General features: G+C 40.0%; 1 protein-coding gene across 42 annotated transcripts in view; it reads right to left on the minus strand.

Moving 5' to 3' along the window:
• The window catches only part of Nrcam (neuronal cell adhesion molecule), a 326,757-nt gene that overhangs the window by 136,278 nt on the left and 171,115 nt on the right, over positions 1-19,364 (minus strand). Inside the window, exon 1 of one of the 42 annotated variants that reach the window (XM_076941912.1) lies at positions 8,140-8,249. The exons of the other annotated variants lie outside the window; for them this stretch is intronic. The gene's annotated coding sequence lies outside the window, so the exon portion shown is untranslated. Of the gene's footprint in view, positions 1-8,139; positions 8,250-19,364 lie in introns of those variants that run through there. 42 annotated transcript variants of the gene reach the window in all.

The raw sequence follows: 19,364 nt of genomic DNA on the forward strand, positions 1-19,364 counted from the left end.
TTAGTTCATTCTATCTTTTAACAGGTATTTAATACCCTCAGTGATCTGACTGATTTATTCCAACAGCTTCTGTCCACTTCCTTGTAACTATTTTCTGAATGATTCCCTTCTATTTCCCTTCTGTTCGTCCTTCAATAGGCCCCCAAAGCTCCCATCTCACATCTTACTTTATCCCATCCTTTTACCTGAAAAGCCTTATCCACATTATTTGCTTACCAAAGTCCTGTTTGTTTTTCATAAATCACTTATGTTCTTTCCAAAAAAAACCATCAGCTGGTCACTCAGACTAGACAGCATTCCAGCATTACCCATGAATTTCTGAACTTTCTCGTTTTATACATCCTGTTTACGTATTGTGAATGTATAGATGTATGCGTGATTGTGTGTAACATGGTCTCAGCACCTGGGAGGCTGACGTAGGAAGATTGTTGGGAATTCAAGGCCGTCCTGAGCTAATAGTGAGTCCAAGTTCATCTTGGGCTACAAGCAAGACTTTGTCTCAAAATAAACAAATGAAACCACAAACACATAAAGAAAAGGGCTGGGTGGGCTATGTTTCCCTCATTCCCTCTGTCCTTCTGTCACTCTCCATTGAGAAGCACCACACTGAAAGCCTGAGCCCAGCCATAGAGACAGATGTCTGTCCCACCTGAAAACAGAGGTTTAATGTGTCTTGTCTGGAAGGAACGGGACCTGGGAGAAATGGCACTCTTCTGTGAGTGAAAGGGAATGTCAGTGTTGTCACCTACAATAGCTTCTGCAGGCTTAACTGTATGTGCAACTTTTATTATTTAGGTAGCCATGTATTTTCATCAAATTCATCTTTCCCACCAAACTGTGCTTCTGCGGGCTTGAGACTGAATCTCTCCTACTCCTCACTGTATTTTGGGAGCCTCCCTAGAACATGGAAGGAAGGCAGTAAATATTTGTAGTAACAAAAGGAATGAATGAATGAAAAAAAGAACAAAAGGAAGCCTTAACATCCTTTAAATAATTGTATTTAGATACCCTGGCCATAGTATAACCCAAGGTACATTTAAATTATAACATTCAGTTTTCAGACCAGAATCTAGTCACCATAAACAAATCAGTTGTAATAGCAGCTCAGCACATGGGATAAAGCAGGAACGTATGAAAACAAAACAAAACAAAACAATGTGTATAATGTGTATCTTGCTAGCAACAGAATTCTGATTTCAGTTTGGTTTTGATAGACTTCTTACAAAACAGATACAAAGGGAAAAAAAACTAGCTAACCTTAGGCATCCCGCTTACATAAAGATTATGTTGTGACTCACATTCACACTACATGGTTTAAGATCCCGATAATTTGACTTGTATTCCATTATAACATTTATCTCTAAAAAGCATAGAGAGGCAGGTAGAGAAGCTTGTTAAAGCATTTCTGTCCCAGTTTTAAATCAACCCACCTTTCTGTATGCACTCAGCATATTTCCACCATAAATCACATTTTAGGTTGCCTCAGATCTGTCTGTTTGATTGCTAATTCTAATCCAACAAAAGCTTCAGAAAAAAATACACAGAAAGGGCACTAAAGAAAGAAGATCTTACATACAACACATGCTGAGGTAAAACAGCAAAGTTAAACTCTGGAACACACACTACACGCCGGCCTAAGTCAGGGACCATGGTTATTAATTAATTAGCTATTAATAAGTTTATAAGATTTAAGTTTATAAGATTTAAGTACTCAGCTCTCTAAATGGATACAAGAAAACTCAAACAGTTCCCCAGACCTATACTATATAGTACAATGCCTATAGGATCTTAAATAGCTAATACAATTTCCAAGTTCTTCACTTGTTACATATTCTGCCTGATGTCTTAAGTGCTCATTCTCCCCAAACAGAAAAAAAAAAAAGACAAGCTTCATATAAAATAAAATATTGTTCTTCCTTTCATCCTTTCAAAGTATACATAGAATTATTGAATTGCATATAAAATCTGTGCACACTATAAAGAAAAATCCCAAGTTTTAGGAAAAAAAAAAAAAGCAAGAAAGTACTTACTTAAAGAAGCATGGACAAACAAAATCTTCACACTATTAGGAGGTTACAAACTATAATACTGGACAGCATAATCTTTTCTCAAAGGTTGAGAGTTAATTGCACCATCAGCCACAAGATCGTCTCCAGTGCATACTCTCTTGAGGCAAGACAAAGCAGTGGTCCAGCCCATCCCCGATTCCTTCTACTTTGCACTCAAAGAATACATGCCAAGCACTCAAGGACAGCATTAGGTCTCCAGCACTCAATCAAACTGAAAATCAAATACAGCTACAGAAGACTGAGCCTTCCCTCTGTGGAAGGAATGTGTTCTGAGTCTTATACAAGGAAAACCTGCTTTGCGTCCTCATTATTCCTGCCAATGCCCTCTCCACCAGGAACCACCTGCCTTGTACTTCACCCTGAGAGATTACAGTTGTTCCACAGTAAGAAAGAATCACAGGCCAAAACTAAAGTCTTTCTGTAATTAGATCAAAAGGAATAAAATCCCAATGCGAAGCAACACACCAGTCACACACACACACATCAGCTTGAAATTTTCATAGTATTTACTATTAGACACTGTAAAGCGTGCTTGAAAGAGATCACTGTATTCTCTGATAAGTCTTCTTGGTATTTAAAATCAATTCCATATGCTACTAAAATATATTTTATATATAAACTATATTTTTTATAGTTCATAAAGAAAAAAACCTATAGTTTTGACCAAAGATTCATGCAAAACCCAAGAAAAGTAGTTATCTTGTGGCTTACTTAAGAAGTCTCGGTTTTTAAAAGGAAAAGAAAGCTTTGTTTTTCTCTCCAATAAGAACTGAAGATATTTTAACTGTTAAGTCACTTCTCCATTAGGACAGGAAGGCCATTTTCTTATGTGCTGTTTGAATTTTTCTGTATCCAGTATGGAGAGTGGGGAGGCCATTGCTAAGTGCATAGCTGTTCTACAGTCTTCAAGCCAGTGAACAAAACAGTAATATACCTGGATCCCCATGACACACTAGTTACCCATCAACAGCTGGCCTTTCTAGCTGCACAACTGCTGTATGTGGCACTATCCTGACTGTTTTCCAGAGTCCAACTCTGGTCACTTGTTATGTTGTAAATATTTTTTTCTGTAAGGAATAACCCTATGAAAGCCACCTCTACCTACTCCTGTGCTTTTCAGTCACAGATTTGTATCTGTGGCCCTGGAGAGATTAGAGATAAATCCTCCACAAAGTCACACTTACATCATCAGTACAACCTCAGGTCACACCGAGCTAAGTAAAGCCCATCAGAGGTTGGACCACAAAGACCACAAAGACCTCAAGGATCTCTACAGACAGCCGGGCAAGCTGTGTGAGGCTTTAAAGTGGATATATCTAATTTCCCTCATGTCAATGAAATCTCACAGCAGGGCTCCTAAAGAATCAGTAACTAAGATGAAACAGTCTCTAAGGAAAAGTAAACAATAACAGATGTCTATTGTTTCTGTTGCTGTGAAGAAACCCCATAACCAAAAAGCAAGTTAGGTAGAAAAAGATTTGGCTTATGCTTCCATATTGCTGTTCATCATCAAAGGAAGTCATGGGAACTCAAACAGGACAGGAGCTTTGGAGGCAGGAGCTGATTCACAGAGGTCATAGAACAGTGATGCTTACTGGCTTGCTTCCTATGGCTTGCTCATCCTGCTTTTTAATAGAACCCAGAACCACCACCAGCCCAGCGATGGCCCCACTCACAGGGGGCCCTCTCCCATTAATAATTAATTAAGAAAACATCTTACAGTTGGATCTTATGGAGGCATTTTCTCAATTAAGGTCCTGTCCATTCAGAACACTCTAGTTTGTGTGTCAAGTTGACATAAGACTAGCCAGTCCAACAGGTGATAGTGTATCCTAATAAAAGCTCAAAATCCGTATTTCTTAAAGTCCTGTAACTGACCATCTTACTTTGATACTATTTAAAACAACAGAAAGTAGAAAAGCAATATAAATATACCAATTTAACAGATGAGGGGAGAAAAATCCAAATCACAGTGGCTACAGATCTAATTTACTGTCTGTTTCTGCGATAAAACAGTCTAGCCAAATCACCCGGGGAAAGGAAAGGATTTACTTGGCGTCTACTTCCAAATCTCAGTCAAACATCAAGGGAAGTCTGGGCAGTCCCTCCATTTAGGAACCTGGAGGTAGAAACCATGGGTGAAAGGAGCTTGCTAATGCGCTCTTCCTGTGGCTCATGCTCAGCTAGCTTTCTTGTATAGCCCAAGCTCACCTGCCTAGGGATGACACCACCCACTGTTGAGTTAAGCCCTCCCACTCTAAGCAGCAGTCAAGATAATTCCATACCAACATGGCCATAGACTTACCACATATGAATGATTTTGAATTTCAGATGGCCTGGCATGACACTAGGCTGTGTCAAATTGGCAGCTAAAGTTGTCTGGGAGAGCTATATTATTAGGTGCTTTCCTCTGTAGGCAACCCATTAAACTTCCTCCGAACAAGAAGTTATCCTGTCTTCCCAACAATCCCTCATAGAAAGTTTCTTAGGCTGATGAGAAGATGACTCAAGGGGTAAACGTGCTTGCTGCTGAGCCTGACAACTAGAGGTTAATTCCCAAGACCCACATGGTAGAAGGAATAACGGACTCCCACAAGTTGTCCTCTTAACCTTTACACATAGATTACCACAGGCACAGCCTCTCACCCTAGCACAATAAATGCAATGAGAATTTACAACAAATTCTAGCATCCTATTCACTGATAAAGACTCCACAATGCTGGCTGGTAGTCAGCTGCTGAGGTCACGTGCCCGTGCACACACACAGACACACACAGACACACACACACACACACACACACACACACACACACAGACACACACACACACGTGAAGTGTTAGACCTAGGTAGCTGGTTCTTATGAAGAGGTCTGCTGCTCCTATTCATTTTACTCTGTCATATTCTATATGAGTCAAGCATCTCCCTTCCACATATAATTACTCTGCAACTAGTCTGTAAGCAAGCACATTTTGTCTTTGATAACTTTTTGAAAAGGCTGATGGAGTCCTACTATGAATAGAGGGTTTTCACATGGCTGCTCACAGTACTCTATCAGGGGTGTGTACATGCTGCTTTCCACATGAACAGAGATTCCTCAAATTATACCACATGACAACCCTGGCCTGTTAAAAGAATAACGAGTTAGGATAATAGAGAAGAGACAGTCTTTAAAAGGCTAATTTTATGCATGGTAGGTAAAGGCAGCGAGTTGAGAGTTCAAGACCAGCATGGACTACAAAACAAGACCCTGACTTCAAAACTGCAACAATAACAATAACAATAACAATAACAATAACAATAACAATAACAAAGTTTATTCTGTAACAGGTAATAAAAATCAACCAGGGCAAAATACAGAGGCAGCAGCTGAGCCTTGCCATCAGAAGGTAGTTAAAATGACCAAGTTTCACAAATACTTTAGAAGATATTTCATAACGCAATAGAAAAAAAATAATCACATTGCCTTGCAGTGTTTTAGATTTAGAAAACTGATCGAGCTTTTGAGACAGGATGCTAGATGATCAGAACTGCCAGCCTCTTGGTAAGAGCTAGTTATTTCTAATAAATTATATTATATGGCCATCAACTATTTTCTCGGCATAGCAATGACAGGAAAAGAAAGAACAAAATAAAATATGAGACCGTCATGTGAATGAGAGATGCAGGAAAACACATAGACACGGTTAGTACAAAGTTCACATGCACCAGGCCAGTGGCAACTGGAGCCAAGAGCACACCTGTTCCATGCTTGTCCAGCCAGACCCTCAACAGATGCTGTTCAGATTTCCTCTGGGTGAGAGAGCTGACCGTGAGAGTGAAGGTGGTTGAAGTAGGAGAGAAAAGAGGGTTCTTCGGAAGAGAAGAGGCACACGCTTCTTGACCCACAGGAGATTACTCCATGCTCAATGTCTGCCCCTTTGTCTCCTCTAACTACACCACGCCCACCACATGCCCAAGCCTGACCAAGGCTAAAGGAATCAGAGTGGGTGTCTGCACGAAGATGGGTGGGATATATAAAGGCTATGAGATGGCTTGGTGACTTGAAAGGGAATTAAGAGTGACCAACTAAATACTAACACATTCCTTTCCGGGGGAAGGGTGACTAGGAGTCAGGAAGAAAGAGTGAGGCAGCAGTTTGGAGCAAGAACAAAGGTCACACAGATGGCAAGACGAGCAGCCATGAGTAAGCGGGGGATAGATGAGGTATTAAACGTGGAATGAATCTGGGGTCAGCCAAGAGGTGTAGGAGCAGAAACAGGTTCTTGTGACCATGGCACTGACAGGACATTTGACAGATGAGAAGCACCTGTCACCCTTGTGTGGCTGTAGTAACAGGGCTAGAGCCCAAACACTGCTCTAGAACTCTAGGTTTGGCAGAATTGGACTGTGATTAAGATGTCTTTTCCTCTCTTTTCCACCCTTACCTTTACAACAAACATGGAAAGAAGGGAAAATGTTACATTGGTCCCCTCTGGGGAAGCACTGCTCGCTGCCATCCCTACCCTTACATAATTCCCTCTTACAGTAACTCTGGGCTTGGCCATATGATATGCTTTGGCATCTGGCAGGTATCCTAGGAGCAGTGGTGTGATGAACATGTTCCCTCTGGGAAATAGGGACCAAACTAATGAGAATTGAAGGTCCATGGAAAGAGACCTTGGAAGGAGGACAAGACATCATTTGAGGCTTTCTGGCCTCAGCTGAAAGCAATAGAGTCAGCAATTTGTTAAAACCACATACAACAGCCTCCCTGCCAACCCAAGGAAGTGGTAAAGTGTTGTTTTATATCATAGGATTTCAATGTGGTTTGTTATACATCCATAGATATCTTCAGCAATAGATGAAGACAAGTTAAAGGTATTTTTCCAACCAGAAAAGCCCCAACACAGTAGGAGAACTGACAAGCCAAAAGCACTGGTATTTTTCCAAGATCATAGCTGTAAACACAGGAATTCAAACTGACCAAAAATTGTCTTGTAACAGATATTTTTTTCCCCTGAAATGTACATGCCTTTTTGGAGTTTTAGAAGCTATTGTTCTTTGTATATGTTAGTGCACCTTAAAGGTTCATACTCGGGTTGTGTTTCTCATAGGCATCTGCAGTCAGCAATAAGCCAACAACAATGAACGATGACATTAGGTTACCATAAATTTCTTTATATTAAAGTGATTGTATATCTTTCCCAATTTGCTGTCTTAGGCGTTATATCAATTTATTTCTAATGTAGAAAAGCAAAAGCGAAGCTACAAAACAGGTTGAGGGGCTTCAGGACTATTGGCTTCTTTCTCTCTTTCCTTCTTTGTGGGTGTCTCCAGCAACCACAGCAGCCACCTGACGGCGCTCAGCCCAGCCCCAGCTCTCTCACACTTTAAACAAGTAGCAGAAGGGGGTGTGTGGGGGAGAAAAATAGCCACGCCATAGAAACAGGCCTGTCCCTTCATCACTGGGTCCATCTGCCAACTGGTTGTTTTATGTAATACAAAAGAGTCAAAGTTCCAGCTTTAAAAAAGATTTCTAGTGACTAAAACAAGCTGCGGCCCTGCTTACCTTCCTGACAACTGGACTTTCTCTGGATAGCACTGAAAAGGTGTAGGTTATTAAAACCTTAGCAAAAATGCTGACATTAATATTATTGGTGAATGACACCTTATCCTTTAGCCAAGCAAATAACACGTGTCAAATACCAGCCATTTAGTAATACAAAAAGCATTTTTGAAGTGCTTGCAAGGTTGTTCTTTGGGGGAAAAAGAGAGAGAGAGAGAGAGAGAAGCTCTGTTACTGTTGCTGAAATAAAACTTTTAAGACAAGAATGTGTCACACAGGACAGTATCTCAATATGTGCATATTTCCTAACAGTGCAAAGCAGGGGGGAGAGGGACAGAGGAAGGAAGTAACCTATATCGCCATGAGAAATTAACAGCATCTCAATGCTTAACACAATATAATTTATGTCTCTCTTGTACTAATGCCCAAAAAATATGTGGGGTCCTTTCCTCCAGCCCCTCTGAGAATCCCACTTTTTGATGGCACCATCTCAACAAACAGCCTCCAGAGTCTCCATATCTTACCTTCCTCTACTCAGAAGCAACAGAAGCAACACACACTTTTCTTCTTCCTCCTCCTCTTCTTCTTCTTCTTCTTCTTCTTCTTCTTCTTCTTCTTCTTCTTCTTCTTCTTCTTTTTTTTTTTTTTTTGTTGCCATTGATGACCAGACATAGTCAGTGACTCCAATCTTAGAGAGTCAGAAAAGTGTCAGGGTGTACAAGGAGTATTTAGTAGGCAGTAATGTTCCTATCACTGAGATTAGACTCTATTTCCTGTCATCGCGAATTGTTTTAGGAAAGAATCTTAGAAGTAATAAGCAGGATTGGCATCTTGTTGCTCTATCTCTGTGATAAGTCATGGAGCCAAAAGCTTGTGTGAGACAGGCTAACTGATGGTGTGGGTGTTGGTTTGCTCAAGACACACCTTTTGTCTCCTTCCAAGCTACATTTCTAAATTCTTTCCCGCTATAATTTGGCCTTTCTTTAAACATGGAACTAGAGATGGAGTCAAAGCCCCAGATTTATCAAAATGCAACAGACAGTTTTACCACTCCACAACTTTTTATAATACAGCAACATTTCAAAATAAGTCGCACTTAGGTATCCAAGCCATGTATAATCACCACAGAACCATGAAAATGAGGAATAGAAGCTGACAAGACATGAAGAATTGCATTTTCCACTTGTTATCAGTGTTGAGAAAGTTGTATTAACATAAACCCCAGAGCTGGAAATTGTTCATTGCAGCCAGAAGCTATTTTATATTAAGGACAAATCTCAGTTTCTAGCTGATACACAGTAGATATCACACAGGATTCATCAGTAGAACAGGGAAGCAATACGTGACATATTTAACTCCTGATACATTTCATTTTCTTCAAAGAGACCATAGGAAATAGAATATATTTTAAAATGAGACCATAGAATATATTTTAAAACGAGAAAAAGCAAACCAACGAGCATCCATTTGCTTGAAAGGAAATGTATCAAATCTATCCCAAACAGAATATGTACCCGAAATGTTTTAATGCAGTTCAGTTTCCAGAAAGTTCCATATTAGAAGACCATGCTTTCTACAAGAACATAAGCATATAAAAGCATACATATTGGAAACTATACTTTCTGTAATATGACAGTTAATCAATCCAACATTTCGACTAGGTTTTGGGATATTCGTCTGTCTGTACTGAAAGGAAGATGTGCCAGGAAGCCCTTTTCCTAAAACCATCTACACAGACTCCATAGAAATTGTATTCCACTGCGAAGTGTGACGCAGCACCCAGGGAACAGGTGGGAAACGCATCAGGAAGAATACATTCCTTTCCCACTCTCCAGTTCAAGAATCAGGGCCAAAGAGATTTTTGGCTGAGACTGAAGCTGATGGACATTAAGCCTAGAATTACTGTGTCTTTGGGTGTTTCCAGTTTGAATTTCTATACGATAATTGTTATGGGCAAAATGAGCACTTATATTCTAAAACTAAATATACTTATTCTTCTGAACATGGGAAGAAGGGAGAATGAGAAGAAAAGAGCAGATAGGAAGACAGGACAGAACTAACATTTTAGATGAGATGCCTATGAAGTTATAGTATGATTTTTCACTCTTTTCATCTAGAAATTGTGCTATTGTACACACACAAAACTAAGTTAAGATGCAAAATTACAAAAAAAAAAAATCTTTAGGCATATTCAAGGTGGGGTCAAAAATTTCACTGAAAACAAGGACATGGAAGACCCTTTTCTCCTTGTTCTCCAGCCAAAGAAACCTGCTCCCAGAGTGACCACCTACTGAGATGCCATAGGAGATGGAGAAAAATCAAACATACAAACAAACCACAAGACCAGAAACTGAGAAAAAAGAGCCAAGCATCACACTCTTTCTTTCGGGTCACTTCTTACTGTATGTGGGCACAGAAGTGAAGGAGACATGGGTATCAGGTGTGTGGTAGCATCCACACAGGGAGAATTGCTGAGACTAGGGTACATCAGCTGGTGCCACGTTCTGAAAGAGACAGGTGGAAGGAACTGGGGCTCTGAACATGGGCACAAGTTTCTTGGTCAGCACATCGCTCATTGGATCTGCGTTCAGTTGATGACAGTTGCAGAGGCTACATCTGGGAGTAAAAGCAACTCCAAAACCTGGAAAAGCATTCAATTACATTTGAAAATTTGAAATCTGCATAAAGAACAAAGTTCTGATATGCAGCAAGACCATGAATGACATTTGAAACCAATAAACCTGCAATTCAGAAGACAAAGACATCCCTAAAACTGAAGGGGACTGTGTGCAGTTTGCACAGGCTAGCTGATATAGTAGCTTCTAGGAAATGGCACAGGAACTGACCTATAATCCTGCCCTTGCCTGTCATCACACCCAGGATGAAGAGTAAGTACCCCTGGCTACACCTCTCTAGGATGAATGAAGCAGGTTCTTAATCCATCTAATTAGTCCTGCTAAGAAAGGCTTTATAAATTAGGCTTCTGTCTCCAGAAGAACTTTAAAAAATAGCACTCTCAGTCAATGTTAGATTTAGGCATTAATTACTGGTCTCTAATTCACTTCATAAGCCTTAAGAGAAGCAATTTTTTTCTTGCTCTATTAGAAAGCCTAATACCCTCTAGGAAATATCCTAGCAGATCTATTAATATTATACAATGTATCAGTGGTGATTTCTGATTTTTATCAAAGTTCATTGTAAGAACAGGCCATATAAATTCCCAGTTTATGTCTTAACATAGTGCACTAACTCATGAGACTATAGTTATTATATAGAGACTTTCCAAATTGGGCTTATGACAGACAAGAAGCAAAATAACCATGTCTGAAAGATGAACTTTTGTATTAAATTAAGAGACTAATTTGAATGGGAACAAGCTTCTCTCCACATATTTTGGTGACTTGTGTTCAATAGGGCATCCATCATAAGGGGTACAAACCTCTACAGTGCTTGCTGAAATTTTTAAATGGAGGCCAAGTTTCTAAAACTGAGGGGAAGGGAACAGGAGGTGGTGCAGTGGCTAAGGCTGCCCCCTGCAGAGGCACGGGCCCTCTGCTCTCTCTCTCTGCCTGTTCGAATCCAGCAGAGATGACTGAGGCGCTGGGGCATTGCTAAGGTGACTGTGCTGGAGGGGAGTTCTTAGTAATGCTTAGAAGCTTTAACATGGCAGCCTTAGAACAACATCCAAGTGTACTCAAGAGTTCTTTGTGAGACATTTTATTAGAAACATGCATACAATACCCACCGAGTTTCAGATGGCAGGATTCCAGTGTTCATTTTCCATAACTCGTACTTCCAAAATATCCTGTTCTAGGCTTGGCAAAGGAAATAGAGCTTTTTGAGAAGGTGGCATAGTATGAAATGGTGTGTTAAATGTTCCCCAGGCCTGCAGAAGGAGCTCAGCATTACAGAATATGAAGCAGCTGTCCAGATCTGCTTAAGAAAAGAAGGACTTGGAGCGCCTGGAACAGTGGTAAGAATATCTTGATAGGGAAGTAGGTCACCATTGAGTAGCCAAGGTTTCTACAGAAGCCTAAGATCTGTCTCTGACAAGTATCCAGACACAAATGACACAAGAAGGTGGAGAAGGCTGCTGAATGGTGCCCTACTGTGAGGAAACTGAAATGCTGTATTAATGAGTTTTAATTTAATTATGGCATTAGATGAATTTCAAAGTCCAAGGCTGGGCATGGTGAGGTAACGACTGTCCTTTCAAAAGAAGCATGCAGGGTGGGCTGAGCAGGAATTTTTAGAGGGCTCAATGAAATTCAGCTCACTCATCTAGCAATCAGTTCTGCACAGATCAATGGCTGCCCAAGGGGTGGAGGGGAGGGGACTGCACAAATGGGGAGGAGGAATGACTTTTAGATGCTCAGCAGCACTGCAGACATAAGGCTGCTGGGGGCCCGGTCACAATCATTTAAAAATGACATGACTACACCCAGCCTCACAGCACCTCACGTATCATAGCCGTGGACACATGAGCTAACAGACCGCCAACTCCCCTGTGGAGGCATTACTTTAGGGAATAAAGTGCAACCGAAGATATTCAGGGTTGGTGAAAATATTGAGAAAGTGGAATTCGCACACATTCTTGTAGATATATAATACGATAGCTACTTTGGAAAAAAGCCTGAAAGTTGCTGAAAAGTTAAATATTTATTTTCTACACTCTCTGGCAGTTCCATTCTCAGGAATATAGTCAAAATTTGTGAAATAAGGAGCTGGAGAGAGAGAATTAAGAGCCTTGGTTGCTTTTGCAGAGGACCTAGGTTCAGTTCCCTGCACCTACAAGGTGGCTCATAAGCCTTTATCATTTTAGTTCCAGGGAATCTGACACCTTCTTCTGGCCTCCACAGACACCTGGTATGTATGTAGTGCACATATGTACATGGAAGCAAAACATTCATCCATAAAATACAGATCAGTAAATCTCTTTTAAGCCATGAAAACATATAACCACACAAAATCTTGTATGCTCATGCACATTTGCTTATTTGTAATGATCAAAAATTAGAAAAGAATTCAAGTATCCAAAAGAAAAAAATGAAGTATTTTTTTTATAATGGAATGCTACTCAACATAAGAAAGAATGAGCTACTGTTACAGGCACAGCACATGCCATGGACAAAGACCACAAAGCTATCCTAAAAGAAGTACAATAGATAGGACCCATGACTCTCTTATATGAGGCTTTGAGAATAAGACATAAAAAACTATTCACAGTCTGCACCCAATCTCACAGACCCCAGAGGAAGCAGGCCTCCCAGGAGCTCTAACCCAGGCAGCATCTTAGGTAAGCAGAAAGCAATTTCTGCCCCATACAGGGAGTAACTGGGACACGCCAGGACCCAGGAAGTCACTCCTGGCTCGGAGCACTGGTTCCTTCCGGTCTGGGCCAAAGCACTGAGCAGATTTTGGGTTCCAGCTCTAACCCCAGTAGTTACACCCACCCTACACAGTTCTGATACAAACAAGATAATAGGAAAGACAGGCTCCAGTCAGAGACAGGGCAGGTAGCACTAAGGAGATCCGGATGGCAAAAGGCAAGCTCAAGAACATAAGCATCAGCAACCCAGGATACTTGGCATCATTAGAACCTAGTTCTCCCACTCAAGAAAGTCCTGAATTTCCCATATCACTAGGAAAGCAAGATTCAGATTTAAAATCACTTCTAATGATGATGATAAAAGACTCAAGGAGGACATTAATAACTCTCTCAAAGAATTTGAGGAGAACACAGGTAGACAGGTAGAAGCCCTTAAAGAGGAAACACAAAAATCCCTTAAAGAATCACAAGAGAAGACAACCAAACAGGTGAAGGAATTGAACAAAACCATCCAGGACAGAAAAATGGAAATAGAAACAATAAAGAAATCAGAAAGGGGGACTACTCTGGAGATAGAAAACCTAGGAAAGAAATCAGGAGTCATAGACGAAAGCATCTCCAACAGAATATGAGAGACAGAAGAAAGAATCTCAGGTGCAAAAGATACCATAGAAAATATTGACACAACTGTCAAAGAAAACACAAAATGCAAAAAGTTATTAACACAAAATATCCAGGAAATCTAGGATACAATGAGAAGACCAAACCTAAGGATAATAGGTATAGATAAAAGTGAAGATTCCCAACTTAAAGGGCCAATAAATATCTTCAACAAAATTATAGAAGAAAACTTCCCTAATCTAAAGAACAAGACAAATTGGTATAGTTATGCTCTAATTGTATTTTGAAAGTAAAGTTTTATTTTAACAGGAAGGGTGGTATGTAGGAGGAGCTAAGGTGGGAGGAGTAAGGAGAGGAAGAGGAGTAAGGAGAGGAGGAGGAGCTAGGTGATGAGAGAGAGAGAAAGAGAGAGAGAGAGAGGAGAGAATATGTAGGCGGATGTTCACGTGTCTCCACCAGTCAAACATAGTTGATATATCTAGGTTGGGTATTGGGTTACACTTCTGATTGATATTGAGCATTACCAAACTTGTAAAGCCTTTGATTAATATTAAAAAAATGTATAAAAGCAAAAAAGAGAAGAGGGCATAGGATAGGGGTTTTCTAGGGAGGGGAAATGGGGAAAAAGGATGGTATCTGAAATGTAAATAAAATATCCAATAAAAGTAAATTTAAAAAATCTATATTTGAACAAAACAAAAACAAACAAACAAACAAAAAACCAAAAAATGTATTCACAAAGTGGAACACTTTAATGGCTGCCATGACCAGGCAGGAGGGAACTTTTCAGCCAGCAGCTGCATTCTGTATCTAAATGGTGCTGATACCTGCACAATTGTACAAAAACCCACTGAACTATATTGACAGAAACAAAATTTGGGTGTGTAAACTATATCTCACTAAAGCTGTGACAGGTAAAAAAATAAAATAACTTCAACGCCCCAAATGTATCAATCAAGACACTCCCCAGAGGACATTGCTCTATACCTATCTATGTTCCTTAGTGAATGTTTTCATGTCACACACTCAGCTATGTGCCAGGACAAGTTAACACATGTCTTAACAAAGAAGACCAGTCCCCATTGAAAAAAAAAAAAAAATGACAGGTAATATGCTAGCATGTAACTCTAAATAGTTCACTGGCAGAGACTGTAAGAGGAACTTTTTCGGAAGAAAATAAATAACTGCCCTGAAAAGAAATTACCTTTGTTATGTTTATTAAAAGATTTCTTTTGCAATTTACAAATACTCTCCTTAATAAGAGTTCATGACCATTTCAACTTTTCTTTTCTTTAAGATTCTTATATTATTTTTAATTTAGTTTATATATTTTATTGTATATTTTATTTATTTACATTTCAAATGTCACCCTTTTTCCCAGTTTCCCCTCCACAAACCCCCTATCCCATACCTCCTCTCCTTGCTTCTATGACGGTGCTCCCCCACCATCCACCAATCACACCTCACTGCCCTGGCATTCCCCTACACTGGGGCATCAAGCCTTCATAGGACCAAGGGCTACTCCTCCCATTGATGCCTGACAAGGCCATCCTCTGCTATGTGCAGCTGGAGCCATGGGATCCTCCATGCGTACTCTTTGGTTGGTGGTTTAGTCCCTGGGTGCTCTGGGAGGTCTGGTTGGTTGGTATTGTTCTTTCTATGGGGTTGCAAACCCCTTAAGCTCGTTCAGTCCTTTCACTAACTTCTTCATTAGGGTCCCCGTGCTCAGTCCAATAATTGGCTGTGAGCATCCGCCCCTATATTTTTCAGGCTCTGGCAGAGCCGTTCAGGAGACAGCTCTATCAGGCTCCTGTCAGCAAGCACTTCTTGGCATCTGTAATCATGTCTGGGTTTAGTGTCTGTATATGGGATGGATCCCCAGGTGATTTTTATGATATATAGGACTTCAACTCTATATATTATTATTTGACTTGGTTTCACATTTGCTTGCAGTTCATCAGAGGCCCATACATATTAAGCAGAAATCAGGCAAAGAAAATTTACTTCATCAGTGTCTCAGATAAGAGCATTTATCCCTTTGCTTCATGCCACGCGTTTTCCTTGTCTTCATACCTTCTCATAGGCTGAGGGTTATAAATACTTTTTTGTTGTTTGTTTGTTTGTTTGTTTGTTTTTCGAGACAGGGTTTCTCTGTAGCCCTGGCTGTCCTGGAACTCACTCTGTAGACCAGGCTGGCCTCGAACTCAGAAATCCACCTGACTCTGCCTCCCAAGTGCTGGGATTAAAGGTCTGTGCCACCACTGCCCGGCTATAAATACTTCCAAAAGCAGACCCTGTTTACTTCTATCTTATTTAAAAAAAAAAAAAAAAAAAGCAAGACATCAAAAATAGAGATTAGCAAAACAAAGTATAAAATTGGCATGCAGTTTCTGAGAAACCCATTTTCTATTGAGAGTAGGTCCCTGGGCCTCCACCTGAGGGGGAAGGAGGTAGATCATCTCTACTCTGAGAGGAGAAGGTTTCCAGATTACTTTTCTGGTAAGCACCATCATCAACTCTAGACTGCAAAATGCTCAAAGCAGTACAAAATGAGATGGCAAGAGATAATACCCTTGCCTTCTGTACTGTCTCTCGATTATTCCCTTTACTCCTGGTCTAGGACCCATACTTTTCTCTCCTCTGCAATCCTGCCCTGGTAGGCAAACTCCTGGGACTCTCTCATCTCCCCATCCTTCTCTTTCTAGCTGAGGTCCTGTGAAATATCCTTTATCATATTTTTTTATTATTTTTTTCAACGAACTCCCTTTGTTTTAACATTACATTCTCCTTTGAGATAATCCTCATTAAAAGTAGTCTTGCCTACATTAGCATATAGTCCAAATTTTATGCATGGCTCCTCCTGGTCACATGTTCACTCCATTGTCACTCTGGGTTGTGCATTTTACGCTACCAATGGTTTCTTTGGAAGTGCCAATACAAAGCCTTTCCCAGGTAGGAGATGCAAGTTGTACATGTATAAAGTTTGGTGGAGCTCACACAACACGGACCAAGATACAGGAAGGCCAACATAGTTAAGTGGTACATAAAAAAGACATGAATCAAGACTGTCAGAACACAGTCCAGGAATGGAGATATGTGATAAAAATTCTGAATACTTGTGAGAAGACTCTGAGAAAATAGGACAAGAATCTTGTGACTGCAGTTTTTTCAGAAACACAGAATTATTCTTGGAATGTGTTTTTATGCTCCTCCCAGGTTTAGGGAACATGATTAAGTATGCTTCAGATTACACATTGTTTGCTGATGTTATTTAATTAAATGTGCAAACTTATCCTTTATATGACTCTACGGGAAAATATGTCTTTGCCACTATGGCTTATTCTTGTTATCATATAAAAGTTGGATTCACAAGAACTTTATTCATGTGATTTCTCGTAACCTACAGAATATAAATTATCTGATGCTCTGAATAAAGTTCTCTATTGCATGAGACCTTTGTTTGTCTCCTTTATCATCTCCATTCTCCCAGGTCCCACTGCCTCTAGAGTAGTAACACAGAATAAGTAAAATCACTTTGTAAATTGTCTAACAAACATAGGCAGGACTTGAATACCTGAGAAAAGGGTATTTGTAATGTTTTCATGATTAAATTCTGTTGACACTCTAGATATACAGTAAGTATTTATCAAAACCAACTGGTTGATAGCTCAGAGACATGTGACGTGCCCAATAAAGTGCTAGGTTCCCAAAGAGTGTCTATGATAAAGAAGTGGGTGTGAAGATGGTAAGGAGAATGTCTGTATAGAGAAGAGCCAGAAGTAATTTGATCAACTATATAATTTGGATTCCCTACATGTTGTCTTTTGAGTCTTAATAACTTTCAATGCACTGCTTCAAATCTCTCTTACTACTTCCTCTTATTTTAGCCATAGCAGCAAGGAATCGCCTCACAAGTTTGAATATCTTTGCATAGATGTACCTAGACAACAGCCTCGCCTTGTCACTCATAATAGACCATTTGCATTCAGCGTCACAGTACTAGAATCCATTTTGGCTGGTAGTTTTTGACTCTGGTACTGGGGATTGAACCTAAAGCCTTGCATTTGCCTATGTATATGTTTATCAGCTGAACTATAACCTCAGTCCTTAGAATACAGTTAGCACCTAAATTTGTATAACCCAGTAATACAGATGGCTTAGAGCTTTGAATGTCACTGGAGCTAGTGGATAACTAGATCTCTATTTCATCCCACGATAGACTGTTCTGGGAGCATTATGAATCTCTCATGGGTCCTTAGACTTAAAGGGCCAAGGTAAAAATGCATCCTTTTGTTGGCTCTCCTTTCCTGTTTCTCTTCTCTGATCCCCATTCTGTTCCTGAACTCATATTTCCAAACTACAAGTGAATGAAACTTGGTCTCTGGCTCATCCCTTAGGGTTCTCTGTGCTAAGACAAATGGGTGGTAGTACTAGATTAAATTAGCAAAAGTTCATCCTGCAACTATGTTCTAAGAGGACAGCACCTATTATTGAACTGGTCTCCCCTATTCAAAGACTCCTCAACTAAATAATTCATCGCGTCTTTTCTTTTTATTTCTAAAAGGAATAAGAAAGGAACAAGAGACCCCTGAGCATGTCTTACATCCCTAGCCTTACTTCAATTTTCTAAAACAAAACTATTAAGGGGGTGTGCAAGAAATAGTTTCTTCAGAGAGACCAGAGAGATCGAGAGAGGTCAAAGCCAGGCCAAGTTTGATAATGTCAAAGAAGTCAAATAACATATCTAGATCACAAAGCAAGAATTAAACTAAATGCCAACCCAGTTGTGTGAGTTCAAAGCCCTTGATCTTTCGTGAAGAGTCGACAAGTCCTGATTACTAGAGCTTTTCATTTCCCTTCTCCCCTACCATGAGGACAAGAATAACACAAACTGCAAAGGTTAGAGTGAGAGAAATCCTTTGCCTACCAGTGACAAAAAATTGGCCTCTTCACTAACAGATGCAACGTGACAGAAGAGCCCATTGCAGCAGACTGCCCCACTCAGAGCTTCCTCATCAGGCAGTGCTGAAATGGGGGCCCATCTACTTCCAGCCAACACCATCTGGCAGGTGCTGACTTTTCCAAGCCATGAACATAATTGCATCAAATCATGGGGTGCTTCTCTGCAGCTCTTACTCCTGTCACAAGCACAACTGTCACACAGAAGCCACTTAGGAAACTAGAAGCCATCTATCTGACCCACTCCACAGAGCTTGGCTCATGGGCTTAACAAATGACTAAATCAGCAAAGCTCATTTGCAGGTTGGGTGGATGCCACAAGTAAGAGACACAAGTCAAACAGCTGAAGGTGACCTGAGCCAAGCCCTATGCTACCTTAGTATTCTGAAGAGCACCCAAGCTTTGTTTACCTTAGGATATACCAGCTCTTCCCATATTTTCTTAGCTTTTCCATTTTTTACTATTTACATTTTTTAAAACATACCATCATATTCTTACTACATAAGTTGTGATGCATATGAAAATACATGATTTACAACCTTCTTTTCTGCTTCTTATATAGTGTTACATTATTTCATTGCTAATTGCAGTTAGATTATTATTTTTTTTGCAAGCTAAGTTATACTTTTTTTTTTTTTTTTTTTTTTTTTTGGTTTAGTAAAAAATACAGTTGGGACTCACGGGAAACTCACAAATTCCATAATGATATTGGGTCTAATCAACAATCAGGGTTATTAGACATTTACTTGAAATGATTGTTCTAATAAAAGCACAACCATTTTAACTTCATGGGTTTTAGCACATTAGGAATAAATCCAGAGTCACCACTATGCATTGATA

This window comes from Arvicanthis niloticus, chromosome 11, assembly GCF_011762505.2.
Source record: "Arvicanthis niloticus isolate mArvNil1 chromosome 11, mArvNil1.pat.X, whole genome shotgun sequence".
Taxonomy (NCBI): Eukaryota; Metazoa; Chordata; class Mammalia; order Rodentia; family Muridae; genus Arvicanthis; species Arvicanthis niloticus.